At 46.9% G+C, this 12,500-nt stretch overlaps 1 protein-coding gene across 2 annotated transcripts in view; it reads right to left on the reverse strand.

Moving 5' to 3' along the window:
• Positions 1–3,774, reverse strand: part of LOC125040567 — a 47,275-nt gene extending 43,501 nt beyond the window's left edge. For both annotated transcript variants that reach the window (XM_047635179.1, XM_047635177.1), the window contains exon 1: positions 3,756–3,774. The gene's annotated coding sequence lies outside the window, so the exon portion shown is untranslated. The remainder of the gene's footprint in view (positions 1–3,755) is intronic.
• Positions 3,775–12,500: the final 8,726 nt, after the last annotated feature.

Below are 12,500 nucleotides of genomic sequence, written 5' to 3' on the forward strand. Positions count from 1 at the left end.
GTTGCTCGCTGCCTTCGTCTTTCTGTTTAGTGTTATCGCAAGTTTAGCATCGTTGCTTCGTTGCTCTGTCAGTGTAATCGTTCTCTTTCCGTTTCCTCGTCTTTCGTTCCGCGTATTCTCTTTCTGTCGTGAGTGGTATTTGATAATTCCCACTCTCTCCCTAGCCCCTGCCCAGCCTGAAAGCTGTGCCCCTTGACCCTTTTCCCCGTCGCACATGCTATAATCCCTCATTACACCATACCTGATTCAACATCTAAGGAATAGGAGCACGCACTGCTAGAATTGCTAACATTCAGTACCGAATCTTCAGCATTAAATATAATCAGTAAGATGAGTGTTTGATTAGAGATGTGATGTTCGTGTGTATGTGTTGTTTGTTTTTAGAGATTTGAGTATATTGTTATATATGTTGTTTGTTGATGGTAGAGAGTTTTCGAGCAGTGTGTGTTATAGGTGCGTGCGTGTCTTGCGTGCTTGTGCGCTGCCGTGGCTTGCGAATGTTAGAGCGAGTGTTTACCGACTTAACCAACAGCTATAAATTCATAAATACTAATACACTGATAGTATAAAACACAGCTTAAACAATAAGCAAACGATCGAAGAGAACTGAGAGAGAATTATGTTCGTTCATGATTCTACCTGTCACGCTCTCATGGACCCTAACATGATTTTCCTAACTAAAATCAAAACAGATCTCTCGTCTCTCTCTCTTCTTGTCATCTCGTCTCTCTCTCTCGTCTCTATTCTCTCTCTCTCTTCTCTTCTCTCATCTCTGCTCCCTCTCTCCTCTCTCTCCCTCTCTCTCTCACTTTTCCCCTACTCTGTCTCTCTCTCTCTCTCTCTACTCCTACTCTCCCTCACTCTCTTCTCATCATGCGCTTCTCTCACTCTCTTTCTCTCTCTCTCTCTCTTCATTCCATCTATCAATGTAATAATAAGAAAAAAGACTAAGAAATATGTAAAAATAACGTCAAAAAAAAAAATATATCAAAACAAATAATAAAAATAAAAGAAAAAAAATTAGACAGCATAAAATAAAAGTAAAATAATAATAAAAAATGTTCTCCTTCAGTCAATTAAAAATAGTAAATACAGAAAATAATAGAAATCCAAAAAAAAAAAAGAAGGAAAAAAAAATTAAAATTAAAATATGTAAATATAAAATCTAAAAAAATTAAGTAAACAAAAAAAATAAAAAACATTTAGTTTTCATCTATATATTACTCTCATCTCTCTCTCTCTCGACCACCAAAAATTTCCACCTTCGCCGGAGAACAGTTATAGACATTTCACCTCAAGCCTAAGAACCCGCCACCCCCCCCCTGCCCCCACTTCCCAGCAACCCACAGCGCCACGTGTCTAAGAACACAGATTTGCAGTCAGTCGTTTTCCTCTTTTCACTTTTTTTCTCTTTTCTTATCTTTTCGTGCTTTTATTCCCGTTTCCATGTTCGTTTATTTCTCTTGCTTAACGGAGTGGAGAATATTTATTTTCTTTTCTTTTTCCTGCGTTCAGTAATTTATATTATGACTATAATTACCTATACCGAACAATGTCATTATCATTGATGCTTATAGATCATCATTATTTTCACATTAATGATAATTGTTATCATTATTTTATCATAATAAGTTGTCATGTTATTTCACGGTTACCATCATTGCTGTTATCATTACATCATTTTGTTATTCCATTGCCACTGTCATCTGTCGACATCATTATCATCAGTAAATCCATTACATCATTTCAATAACTATCAGTCGCCATCATCATCATCAATACTATTATATTCACCCGAGTAACCGGTAACATTACAAAACTCTCCTGACAAACAGTAGCAGTGACATCAAAATTCCCATACTACCGGTTTCTAAAACAGCCAGAGGGGCGTGGCCAAAAGGGGGGAGGGGGGCTATATTAATCAATCCCTCGCCCCTTTCTCCCCTAGGCGTAGAGGGGTGGAAAGGGGGGCCATTCACTATCGTCATCACCATCGCCATCACCATTATTACTGCTCGTGGAAGTGACTCCCGGCGCGGGATTTATGTCCAGTCGAAAGTTTAGTTATATTCCCAGAACCTTAAGCCTTTGGAACGGAGAGAAAGTTTCGCGGATTGTTTCTTCCCTCGTTTCTTCACTCGCCTCCCTCTGTCTCACTGGCCACGCTGTCCTGGTACTGTCTACGTGGTATACTCTCTCTCTCTCTTGCTCGCCTCTCGCTCTCAGCTCTTCGCGTCGTGCCTCTGCTCTCTCTCTCCTACTCTCGCTTCCGGTCTCTCTCTCTCTCTTTCATGTCTCTCTCGTCGTCTCTCACTCATATCCTCTCTGTTTGTGTGCTTGTCTGTCTGTGTGCCTGTCTACCTTTCACTCACTCATTCACTCTCGCCCTCTATCAACCTATTTGTGTCTCTCTGTCTCGCTCTCTGGCTGTCTGCATGTCTATCTATCTGCCTGTCTGTCTTTAAAATGTTCGACCCTCTCCTCTTCCTCTCTCTCACTCCTCACCATCTCTATCTCTGCTCTCTATCTCTTGTCTCTCTCATCTCCATCTCCTGTCATCTCTCTCTCGCCGCTATCGCACTCTCTCCTCTCATCTCTCTCCTCATCCTCCTCTCTCACGCTTCTCCCACGTCTCTCTCTCTCTCCACGAGGAGGAAAGATACTGAAGACCGACAGACACCAGGGAAACATGCATACACAAACAAGCCAGACTGCAGCAACCGCACAAGCACCACCGACAGAGGACTCGCCCCCTTGTGTCGTATCATCCAACTGTCTATCATAGCCTACAGTTTCCCGCGAGCATCCCTCGATATAAAAGCTACCAAAAGAAAACCGCAGAAGCAAACACCTCCCGCAATTACTCACGCCCGGGGGAATGCGAACAAACACCTCAAAAGATTTTTTGTTTTTCATTTACTTTAGTTTCCCTCCCTGCCACCTGCTTTGATCATCATTTTCTATACGTCGACCGATGAAGTGTAAAAAACAATAATCAATTTAAGAGCCTTCGGTAATTAGCGTATAACTAACCAATAAAGCATTTAAAGTGCCGCGCGGTTATTTTTCATCTTAAGGTGAATGTCTTCTACCTCGTCTTGCTTCAGCTTTTAACAGGTGCTGTGAGGGTAGGTTAGGTTCCTTCCTCATCCTTATTTCTTCCATGTTCGCGCCTTCACTCCTCTTCTTCCTTTCTTACGTAAGATGGATTTTTCGACGAATTTGCATTTCTGTTAGGTGTAAGCTGACTATATGTATGATAACATTAAAATTGTTAGAAAATACATTGGTTAAGATAGATATAATGTTATAATAGACAGTGAGTTCAATGGATAGGTCATGTATGAAGGTTAGTAACGAGTTCGATTGAGAACAAAGCATTGTTATTGGTGTGTAGTTACTTTGTGCGGTGCGTGTTTTGTGTGTGTGTTTTGTGTGTGTGTTTGTGTATGTTTGTGGACGGTAGTGTTGGGTGGTGTGTTGTGTGTGTGTTGTGTGGATGTGGTGTGTGTATTTTATAATCTAACCCAGATTATAACAGATCTATCTACAGACAAGCAAATCGAAGAAAGTGAGAAACAAGTAGATAACATCGACGAAATCTGTTATAATAATTCAACAAGTATGACAAAATGTATACCTACAGAGGTACTTATGTAATCTACCGACAGGATAAGCTGATAAAAAACTGAAATACATACTCTTAACAACGTACACGGCCATTTTCCATAAATAATCTTCAAAGCCTCACTCACACATGTGCATTGTCAAGCCTGACAAGTAATTGTAAACCGCCGCAGTTTTTCCCGCCGCGACTGGACCTGTCTTCTTGATAGCGACCTGAGTCATGACGTTCCTAGAAGTTTCCCTTTGTGTACTTGTGCACTTCCGCTCCGCTTGGTGATCTTGCCCAGAGATGACTCATGACTGTTATGGGCATTTTCCTCGTCTGAGTCACTCGTGGGGAATCCCGACAGAGAGAGAGGGAGAGGGAGCAGGGTAGGGAGGAGGAGGTAGAGGGGAGAGGAGAAGAGAGCTAGAGAGAGAGAGAGTGAGAGAGGAAGAGAGAGAAGGAGAGAAATAAGAAGAGAGTGAGAATAGAGAATCTGTACCCTGTACTTTGAATGACCGTGTGAACATCTTCTGCTGTTGTTCTCGCACATTTCTCTCTCTTGCACTAACCAGTCCTCCCTCCCCGGCTCCTTCCAATTACACTATCCCACACCCCACCTTTCCTATCCTTTTTCTTTCGCGCACCTAACAGAAAATCTGATCATGGCCTAACCCCTCCCCCTATTTGTCTGCCCTCCCCCCCTCTTCCTTTCCTCCCATGTTCTCATTTGTCGTTTGTCTTACATATTCACATGCAATTTCCCCGAGTCGGAGAGCCATGCAGCGATGCTTTCCCCCTGTTTCCCTCATCAGGCTCGACGTTCCCTTGGTCCTACTATCCTATTGCCGCCTAGCGAGCATCCACTGCATGCAAGCTGTTATATCCTGAACTGGTGAGACTTTGTCGCCACGCAAGCGTAACAATGGCTGACAGAAGCCCCATCCCAGTCCCATCCCGACACTCCACAACTCTTCCCCGACTATTTCGTAGCTTCACTCACCATTTCGCTCTTGCTTTGTAGCCGACCTCTGGATTTCGAGATACACTACAACCACCGCCCTCCGCTCGCGAACGTTTCTGCATGCGAAGCAGCTCCGGATTGCTTTTGCTACATCGAGTAAGTTATAGGCCTATTTCCAGATCCGAATAGAGATCACACTGACGTTTCACATTTGTAACTAAGTGGAACAACCAGAGACTAATCCCACCGACCTCCATCACTGGAGTATCCCGACTCTCTAACCTGATGGCCATCCATGAGTATCCCCGCTGTCCAACACTCTCTTAAACGTATCACTTTTTCGGCGTCTTATAGATTAGTATTTCAATAATTCATAACGCTGTACACTACAGATTTCGAGTAATCTAAAACGCATAGAGCTTTTTATACAAGATATTCAACTACAAAGTCTGCATTAAATAACGTCGCTATAACCCTGATGAAGTAAAAGACAAGTTTTCCGGGTCGGCGCCTCACCACCTGTGCTCCGTGTCTGCTGCCAAAGCTTGGGCGAAACACAAAAAACCATGGTTCGTTCCTGTTTGTAATGTGTGATACCCGACTTTTCTAGCTTTTATCTGTGCTGGTTATTTCGTCCGTTCCGTGTTACTTAGTTCCGCGGCTGGCGCACGAAAGTTTTTGGAACACCTAAAATCAAAAAATAATAAGAAAAAGTAAAATACGCCTGTGATTTGGGGAGTGTAGGCGTTTGGACGTTTTGGCGGTGCCCTGTCCCTTATCAAAAGCAACAGCGAATAACAATTGCGCACAGTGCGGGGGTTCCTACTGGGAGAACCTTTTCAGTCGTCTTGGCCCCACAAAATACACAAACCATCAAACCACAACTGAAGTCTCAACTCGGAAAATTACTTTTTTGCAATGCACAACAGAAAAAGATCGGTGGAGGCGAGCCGTATTTGTGCACGAACTCAAAACTCACACAGTCTCTCCTTTTTGTGCGCTCCGCCTCGGGGTACTCGTATAATGCCCTCCGTGAAATACTCCGGGGAACGCCGAGGGGATGTAAGAAATAACAATCGGTATGCAGGCCCGGTGGTGCCAACGCAAACACGCGGAGAAAGCGCGGATAGACGATTTCTTTTTTCATGCCGCCTGTTTCTGACTCCTTAACGTCCATATTTATTATTTGTTCCTATTGGTTACTCCAGAAAATACCATGATTTATAATTATTATATGTATTGATTTTATTACTCTGTCGATACAGTATCACTTAAAAGGAGGGTCGGTTTGTGTACATAGAGATTATGTCTGGCGAGGTCCGAGGGTCCACCTCCTTCTCTCTCACCTCCTCTTCACACTCTCCAGCCTCAGTTCCTACCCGTCTATCTCCTGCATAGGGCTCCTTCGTCAGAGCAACGAGAGGTCTCTTCCCTTCCTCACGATCACTGCCTCTACGTTCTCACTAGTGCTGGGTGAGCACGGTTCAATGATTGTGCCCTAGCTATCATCCTCCCTCAAGCACACATGCTACGGTTTTGAGGACCTATGCTACGACACTGAACTGAATTCTCGATGTACAGGGACTGCTCTACGTCTATCACCTCAGTTTCACGTTCACTTAAATGTCCTGCAGTCTATGCTAAAAAAATCCGTCAGGTGCTATAGAAACGACTCGCATCGGCCGCACTCTTCCGCTCATTCCCCTCAAACGTGATAAACTCCTCCCATAACAAAACTCAATGTCAAATAGGGCTCAGAAATTTATCCATCTCATTGCTATGGAGGGAAATCGCTCAAACGGGTCGCAGCTCATTAAGTGACATCTCACTTTCAAACTCCAACTCAACGTCATTCCTCGCGTCACCCTACCACAATGATGATCCCTCGGTCGAAATAGCTATCATAAGTCCTGCACAGAGCTACTCTAACAATCCCGATAAGCCATGCTAGAAAAATCGCAATTCCCCGACTGCAGTACTCACAAGAATCATAAGTCGAGCTCGCACATACCTCTGGGCAATCGTAATAACAAACCAAAACCGCTGCTAAAACATTCGATCATAATATGCTCGGTCTAAAACATCGGCATCCACGTAGCCTGCGTTTCCCTAGAAAAGTCAACCTATCCCAGCCACCGCTATCATTTAATTCTCGGAACACAAACTTCGCACTGTGTCAAACCTGCACTCTCGGGGGGTGTCTCTCCTCTTCTCTCGTTCGGGAGGGCTCGGCGGTCGCTCCGTGCGTATGCTAAACGGCTCTCTCTTTGTTCGGCTACCCCACTCTTCGCGCTCGACTCGTCTCTCTTGTACGTCCGCACCCCGCTCTTTGTCTTTCTTTTTGTCTGATCCTCTTCGGGCACTGGGGGGATTCTTTCGTTCATCCTTGTCCTGAGGGCTCCTTCTAGACCTCCGTTCTAGTCATGCCTTCGCGCCGCTGAGCTTCTCTCTCTCCCCTATCCTCTCTCGCCTCAGGTTCTCAGGCTCATCACCGCGTATTCGCCTATTTCTTTTTTTCCTTTGTACGCCTCCCCTACGCCACACCCCGCGCCTCGGTCACCACTCCAGTTCTCGCATTCGCAACTCCACTCCGCTCTCAGCTCTTTCCCTGTTCATTTCACTTGCCCGTCCCATCTTTCATTCCTCGCAGTCTTATTTTGTTGTTTTTCTTTTCTATTCCACGTTCAAGCCCTCTTTCTTTCCTCCTTCTCTTTCCGCTCGGCCCGCTCGTCATCTTCTCTCTCTGACTTTCATCACCCATCACTCACCCACGTTCTCTTCCTCGCATTCCTTTTTTCTCTCTTTTCTTTCACTCGTCTCGGCTGCCTTCTGTTTTTTATTTTTTGTTTCCCTCCGCCTCTTGCTGGCCTTCTCTTGGCTCTTGCTGTCATATAATTCTGCATTCTCTTCATTTCAGATGCTTTCTTCTTTTCTTGCTGTCTTTGTGCCGGCTCTTGTTCTCCTGTTCCGTTTCTCTTGTTTTCTTCTTTTTCCTCTCTCTCTCAGTTAGCTTGTCGTTCTTTCTTTCCCGTTTTTTAGGGTTGTACTTCTCTCTTTCACACTCACTGTACGCCTCGTGGTACTGATTCCTCTTCTTTCTAGCTTCGGATTCAGGCCCGATCATTTGGATCTCACCTGATTCGTTCTCCTTTGTGTTCCTCCTCTCACGTATATTACCTCTCTGTTCTCAAGTCGTTGATTCTTCTGTTCTCGTCCCTCTCTCCTCATTTGTTTCTCTCCCGCGTATCTCTCCATTGAAGTTCTGCCTCCCTCTTCCTCCCTCTTCTCCCCTCTCACGCTCATCTCTCCTCCGCATTCTTCTCTACTCTCCCTCCACGTCTCCACTCTCGCCTCCTAGCTTCTTCCCGCCTTCCCTTTCTCTCGTCTTCCTCTCGCTTCGCCTCCCTTCGTCTCACGTTTTTCCTTCTTTCCTTATTCTCGTTCCAACACGCTTGTTCACTCTCTCGGTTTCCAGTCTCTACCCTTCCTCAGCTCCTCGGGATTCTCTCATTCTGCCGGTCCTCCTTCGGCGCGGTCTGTCGCCTCCGTCCTTCTCGCTGTTTCTCCACGTCTCTTCCCCCGATTTCTCCTATAGATCCTTCTACTTCTCGCGCTTCTCATCTCTCTCTCCCCCACCTCTCTCTCTCTCCTCATCTCTCCTCTCCTCCTCCTCCCCGCCCCCTCATTTCATCGTCCTTCTCGTCTCTCTCCTCCACTTTCATCCCACCTCACGTCTTCTCTCTCTCTCTCTCTCCTCTCCCTCTCCACTCTCCCTCTCTTCTCCGCTCCCTCCCTCCTCCTCGCCTCTCGCCCTCTCTCCCCCTCTCGTTTCTCGTCCCTCTCTCCCCCTCCGCTCTCACCTCTCCATCGCCGCCATCTCCCCCTCGCTCACCTCCCACTCTCTCACTTTTTCTCACGTCCTCTTCTCTCTGTCTGCTCTCTCTTTCTCTTTTCTCTCTCTCTTCCCTTTTCTCTTTTCTCTCTCGTCTCTCTCTCCTCGCTCTACTCTCGTACCTCTCACTCATCATCGTCTCTCTTTCTCGTCTCTCTCCTCTCTCTCTGCTCTCCGCTCTCTCATCTCTATTATCCCCTCCCCGTCTACTCCCTCTTCCTCCTCTCCTTCTCTCTCCTCCCCCTACCCCACCACTCCCTCCTCGCTTTACATCTCCTACTCGCTCACTTTTCTCACGTGCTCTCCTCACTTCTCTCTCGTCTTCTCTTTTCTCGTGCTCTTCCTTTTTTTCTCAGTCTCCTCACGCTCCCTCTCTCACTCCATCATCGTCTCCTCTCTCTTCTCCATCTCTCTCTCTCTCCTCCGCTAACTCCCTCTCTCCCTCCCTCGTGTCTACTTCCCTCCCCCCTCTCCCCCTATCTTCCCTCTCACCCTCTCCCTCCTCCCCCGCGCTCACAGTATACAACTTCCAACTCTCATCCGGCACTTTTCTCTCTCTCAATTATTTTTTTTCTTCCTTACGTTTCTGTCTTTCCTCTTCTCTTCTCTCTTCCTTTTCTCCTCTCTCTCTCTCATCTCTCTCCCTCTCTCTCTCTCAACTTCACATCTCGTATCTCTCTCTTCCCTCCCTTCTTTGCATACCTCCCCTCATCTCCACAATCTCTCCCTCAGCCCCCCCTCGACCCCTTTCCCTGGCTCTCAATCCCGTCTCTGGTCACCTCTCTCCCTCACCACTGCCCCCCCACACTCCTACTTCTCCTCGTCCCCCCTACATCGCCCCTCCCCCCCCTCGCTCACTGTGGGTCCTATCCCACTCGCCCACTCTCATACTTTTTCTCACAGACGTGCTCTCTCGTCGTCGCTACTTTCCCGACCTCTCCTCACACACCTCTCGCTGATAATAAAATAAATATAAATTAAATAAATAAATATATTAAATAGAATAATTTTCTCTATCACCTCTCAATCTCGTATCGCATCATACCCTACATATCCCTATCCCTATCGCCTCTGTTGTCTCTCTCATCTCGCTCTTGTTGTTCTTCCTTCCACCCATCATTACATTATACAATAACCCCCCCCCAACCCCCCCACCCACCCCTCTCTCCGTCTCCTCCTCACGTCGCCTTCTCTCTCTTCTCTCCACTCACTCTCATCGACTCTTATCCTGATCTCTCCTGCTTTCCTCTCTCACTCTCTCTCTCTCTCTCTCTCTCACCTCTCTCTCCTCGCTCTCTCGTCCCTCTCTCCTCTCGGCCTCATTCCATGCTCCTCGTCACTTTCTTTTCTTTTCTTTTCCCTCTCCTCTCGTCTCAATCCTCTCCCCGTCCTCACTCTCCTCTCATCTGCTCTTCCCACAGCTCTTTATCTTTTCTTTATCTCACACTCCCTCTCCACTCATCCTCATCTGGCCCTCCACCTCTCTCTTCTCGCGGGTCGTCTTCATCCCTCCGAGCGCTCTTCTCACTCTCCATCCCCTGCCCTTCCCTCCCCTTCCCCTCTCCGTCTCCTCCCTGCTCGCCGCTTCTTCTTCGTTTTTCCTGACCCTCTCGCCTCTTCTTCCTCTGATGATCGGTTTCTCGTATGCTCCGTCTCTTGTCCTGTCTCTTTTTTTTATTTTTAGGCTTCACTTTAAATTCTCTCTCTCTGACTTCTCCTTTACTCTCTCTCTCTCATTCATTTCGTCCACCTTGTTCCTCTACCCTTCTCTCTCTCTTGTCCCTCTCCTCCACAACTCACTCGTCTCTCTTCCTCTCTATCTCGGTTCTCTCTCTCTCTTCCTTCTTTCCATTTCTCTTCGTCTGCGTCTTCCTCTCTCACTCCTCTCACTCCCTTTCTCTCTCTCTCTCATCTCTCATACTCTTGTCTCACTCTTTGTTCTTTCTTTCACATTTCTCTCCTATTTCTTTTTTTTTCCCCCTGTTTCCCCTCTTTCCATTTCTGTTTAGCTTCTGGAACCTTATTTTTTTTTTTTCTTCCTGTTCTCTCTCTCCTCGTCTCGTCATCCTTCATTGGCTCCCTCGTCCTCTCTTCTCAGCTCTCCTCCATAACGCCGTCCTTCTCCTCTCTCTCTCCACCCTCGCATTATATCATCTACTTCACCTTGCGCTTTTACCGTCTCACCCTGTATCTCTGTGTGCTTTCTTTTCTGCCTCTTGCACGCTCTCCCCCACCCCCCCCATCCGCTTTCACTCTCCAATCCTCTCTCATTTTTTTCTCATACCATCTCTCACAGCTCCCTGCTTCGATGTGGGCCTGGAAATCATTTCTCCTTTTTTTACCTAGGACAGCTCGCTCTCTCTCGGGCAGTGGGGTGGTGGGTGGCAGTGGTGGGGGGGGCTGGGGGGGGGGTGTCTTGAGGTGGGGCTGTCTCTTCTCGCTCCACCCTCTAGCTTTCTCTGCATCTCTCTCCTGCCTGCTGACTCGTCTCTGTCTCTTGCTCTTTTTCTCTCTTTTTTTTCCTCTCTCTCTTTCTTTCCTTCTCCTCTCTCTCTCCCCTCCTCTCTCCTCTCTCCACTCGTCTCCCTCGTCCTCTCTCTCCTCCATCTCTATCTAATCAATACTGATATCTCTCTTCCTCTCTCTATCACTACTCTTCTCTCTCTTTCTACTATTCTCTCTCGCTTCTCTCCTTCATCCCCCTCTCCTCTCACTTCTCTCTCTCACCTCTCTCTCTCTCTCTACCTCTCTCTCTCGTCTCCTCTCTCTCTCATGCTCTCTCTCGCTTTTTCTCTCTTCTCTCTCCTTTCCTCTCTCTCTACTTTCTTTCTCTCTCTCTCTTTCTCTCTCTCTCTTCTTCTCGTCTCTCCCACTCCTGTTCTCTTCTCTCCATGGCTCGCTCTCTCCTCTCCTCTCATCCGTCTGCTCTCTCTCTTTGCTCTCACTCTCAGCTTTTCTTCTCCTCTTTCTTGTATTCTTTCTTTTTCTTCTATCTTCTTTTCTCCTCTCTCTCTCTATCTCACTCTTCTCCTCTCTCTCTATCCTCGTCTCTCTCTCTCAGTATTCTCGCGATCTCTCGTCTTCTCTTCCTCTATCTCCATCATCTTCATATGTTCTCCTCTATCCACTTTTCTCTTTCCTCAACGCGATCTTCTCTTATTCCTCGTCACTGCTCTTTTAGTTATCTCTGGATCTGTACTTTCTCTTTCTCTGTTTGCTTTTCCTTTTTCTCCTCCATTCTGCTCGCGATCTCCTTTCACTCCTCGCCCTTGTCTCCTCGCGCGGAAGCCCACCTGTCCGCATCCATTGTCTCTCTTTCTTTCTCTTTCTCGTTTCTGTTCTTTTCCTCTCTCGGTTCTGTTTTATTCCTTTTCGTTCTTCTCCGGTCTTGTAGCTCCTCTCTCTTCCGTTCTTTCTTCCCCTCTGCATCTCTATTCCCTCTTCTCGGCTGTCTCCCGATCTCTATACCCGCCATCTCTCTCTTCTCGGGTCCACGCCCCTCTGTGCGTTTCTCGGTTCCCCCTTCTTCTCTCCTCTACCTCGTCTCTTCTCATGCACTTCCGTCCCACCTCACTCTCATTCTCTGGGTCCTCTCCTATCCTTTCTTTTGCCTTCTTCCTCTCTTCTTTCTCCACATCCACCTTTTCTTCCTCTCTCCTCCTCTCCGATCTTTGTTCCTCTCTGTCTTTCTCGTCTCCTCTCTGCCCTTCGCGCCTCTCTCTTCTTTTGCCTCGTCTCCCTTCCAAGTGGTTTCGTTCGTCTTACGGTCTCGTCCATCTAGCCTCGGATTCTTTCCCGTTTCTCTTCGCCTCTCGCTTTCTTTTCTCCTATCACTCTCTATTTCTTCTCTTGTTCTGTCATCCTTTCCCTATCACTCCCTCCTCCTCTACCTCTCCTCTGCTCTCCTCCGCGTTTTGCCTCTGTCCTACTCCTTTTCCCTTTTCTCTCGTCTGTATCTCCACTCTTCTTTCCTCGCGTTCCCCCTCTCTCTCACTCGTTCTTTCTCCTCACATCTTCCTCCTCTCTCTCTGCGT

This window comes from Penaeus chinensis, chromosome 29 (assembly GCF_019202785.1).
Source record: "Penaeus chinensis breed Huanghai No. 1 chromosome 29, ASM1920278v2, whole genome shotgun sequence".
NCBI classification, from domain to species: Eukaryota; Metazoa; Arthropoda; class Malacostraca; order Decapoda; family Penaeidae; genus Penaeus; species Penaeus chinensis.